The sequence below is a fragment of the Trachypithecus francoisi genome, unplaced genomic scaffold (genome assembly GCF_009764315.1).
Source record: "Trachypithecus francoisi isolate TF-2019V2 unplaced genomic scaffold, Tfra_2.0 Lachesis_group6, whole genome shotgun sequence".
In the NCBI taxonomy this organism is placed as follows: Eukaryota; Metazoa; Chordata; class Mammalia; order Primates; family Cercopithecidae; genus Trachypithecus; species Trachypithecus francoisi.
In genome coordinates, this window is record NW_022681471.1 from 39,394,183 (window position 1) to 39,396,662 (window position 2,480).

The window sequence follows — 2,480 nt, forward strand, 5'->3', positions numbered from 1 at the left end:
CCCAACTAAAAGAATAGCATCTCTTATGGTCTCTTCATCTCCCTGAAGCTTTCTGGTTATTTTATCTTTCTCTGTTTCTTCCTCTTCACTTAGGATATATAATTTACTCTCCATAGTTCCTAGAAAATGTATCTTCAAGTTTGTTTCTAATTTTAAAAATTTGTTGATTTTTCTTGTTGAGAATAATTTGCACTGCTCCATTGCTGGAACTGACTAAATCCTTTTGTGGTTCGTAAGTGTGATAACTGGGTTTTCACACTTATAGGTGAGATGTGCCTCCCTCAAACCTTGTTAGGAATAGAAGGTAGGCACATTACCTATCTGACATGAAAAAAAAGAAGAGAAAAAATAGCATTTCTAAAAGGTGCCCAAACAACCCAATTCAAAATGGGCAAAGGACTTAAATCAATATTTCTCCAAAGAAGATATACCAGTAATAAGCACATTAAAAATACTCAACATCATTATTATTAAAGAAATGCACATCAAAACCACAATGAAATACCACATCATACCCACTGCAATGGTTATAAACAAAAAAAGAAAAATCAAAAATAAGTGTTGCTGAGGATGTGGAGAAATTAGAACCCTCTTACATTGCTGGTGAGAATGTGAAAATAGTGCACCCACTATAGAAAACAGTTTGGTAGGCCGTGCACGGTGGCTCACAATTGTAATCCAGGCACTTTGGGAGGCCAAGGCAGGTGAATTATTTGAGGTCAGGAGTTCGAGACCAGCCTGGCCAACACGGTGAAACCCCATCTCTACTAAAAATACAAAAATTAGCCAGGTGTGGTGGTACACGCCTGTAATCCCAGCTACTTGGGAGGCTGAGGCGGGAGAATTGCTTGAACCCAGGAGGCGGAAGTTTCACTGAGCTGAAATAGTGCCATTGCACTCCAGCTTGGGTGACAGAGTCAGACTCTGTCTCAAAAAAAAAAAAAAAAAAAAGAAAAGAAAAAAGAAAACGGTTTGATAGTTTCTCAAAAAGTTAAACATAGAATTTCTATATGATTCAGCAGTACCATCCCTAAGTATACACTCCAAAAAGAATTGAAAGCAGGGATTCAAACAGGTACTTGTACATGCATGCTCATAGCAACATTTTTCACAATAACCAAAAGGTAACACAACCCAAGTTTCCATCAGCAGATGAATGGGTAAACAAAATGTGGTATATAGATACAATGGACTATCATTGAGCCGTGATAAGGAATGAAATTCCCATACATGCTGCAATATGGATGAACCTTAAACACACTATGCTAAATAAAATAAGCCTGACACAAAAGGACAAATATTTGTACGATTCCACGTGCATAGGATACCTAGAATAGTGAAATGCATACAGAGAGAAAGTAGAAAAGTGGTATCCAAGGACTTGGGGGAAGGGAAATGGGGAGTTAGTGTATAATAGGTACAGAGATTCAGTCTGGGAAGAGGAAAGGGTCTAGATATGGATGGTCATGATGGTAGCACAACAAGGTACATATATTTAATGTCAAAGAACTGTACACTTAAAAATGGTTACAAAGGTAAATTTTATGTTAAGTAATTTACCACAATTAAAAAAAAAAAAAAAACTTTAAAAAATGCCCATGGGCCACTTGCTGATAATAGAAGCCTAAATAGGAATTGTCTCAATTTAAAGAAGAATACGTCATGAAGCAGGAGATTTTGAATAAAGGGAAATCAAGCATAGCTTTACCTGGCTGTGTCACAAACACATTAATTCAGAACTTGTGATTATTCAGATCAGTGTTGATTTTCCGGGCCTAGAAAAGCATTTCTTCTCATCAATGTAAACAAGAGGCAGAATTAATCAATTTAACAGAACAAGCTGTAAGTTTCTCAGCATATTTAGGGTCTATGTGAAAATTAATGTTGCTAATTATAAGTACTTGTCCCACAGCTGAACTTCCCATAAATTTCAGTATTTTGGGTTGCCTGTTATGCAATGTAACTTTGTTCATCCATTGTGCTCTTCTCATTTTTTTTTTTCCTGAGATGGAGTCTCGCTCTGTCGCCCAGGCTGGAGTGCAGTGGCTCAATCTCGGTTCACTGCAACCTCCACCTCCCAGGTTCAAGTAATTCTCCTGCCTCAGCCTCCTGAGTAGCTGGGATTACAGGCACGCACCACCATGCCTGGCTAATTTTTGTCTTTTTAGTAGAGATGGGGGTTTCACCATGTTGGTCAGGCTGGTCTCGAACTCCTGACCTCACGATCCGCCCACCTCGGCCCCCCAAAGTGCTGGGATTATAGGCGTAAGCCACTGCTCCTGGCCACTCTTCTCATTTATCTAAAACATTTTTGTTTTATTGTTTCTCTGGCTTGACAGAATCTCTCCTACGTCTCTGAAAGTCATGTAACCCTTGCAGAGGAACAGGGCACCCTCTTCCTCTATCCCAGCTTTTCTAGCCCATCTCTGGGAGGGTAAAGAACTTGGATTATCCTCACATCATTAACATTGTATTATTAT

General features: G+C 38.9%; 1 pseudogene; it reads left to right on the plus strand.

The window, feature by feature from the left end:
• Positions 1–217: 217 nt before the first annotated feature.
• Positions 218–327, plus strand: LOC117078679 (annotated as a pseudogene).
• The last annotated feature ends 2,153 nt before the right edge of the window (positions 328–2,480 follow it).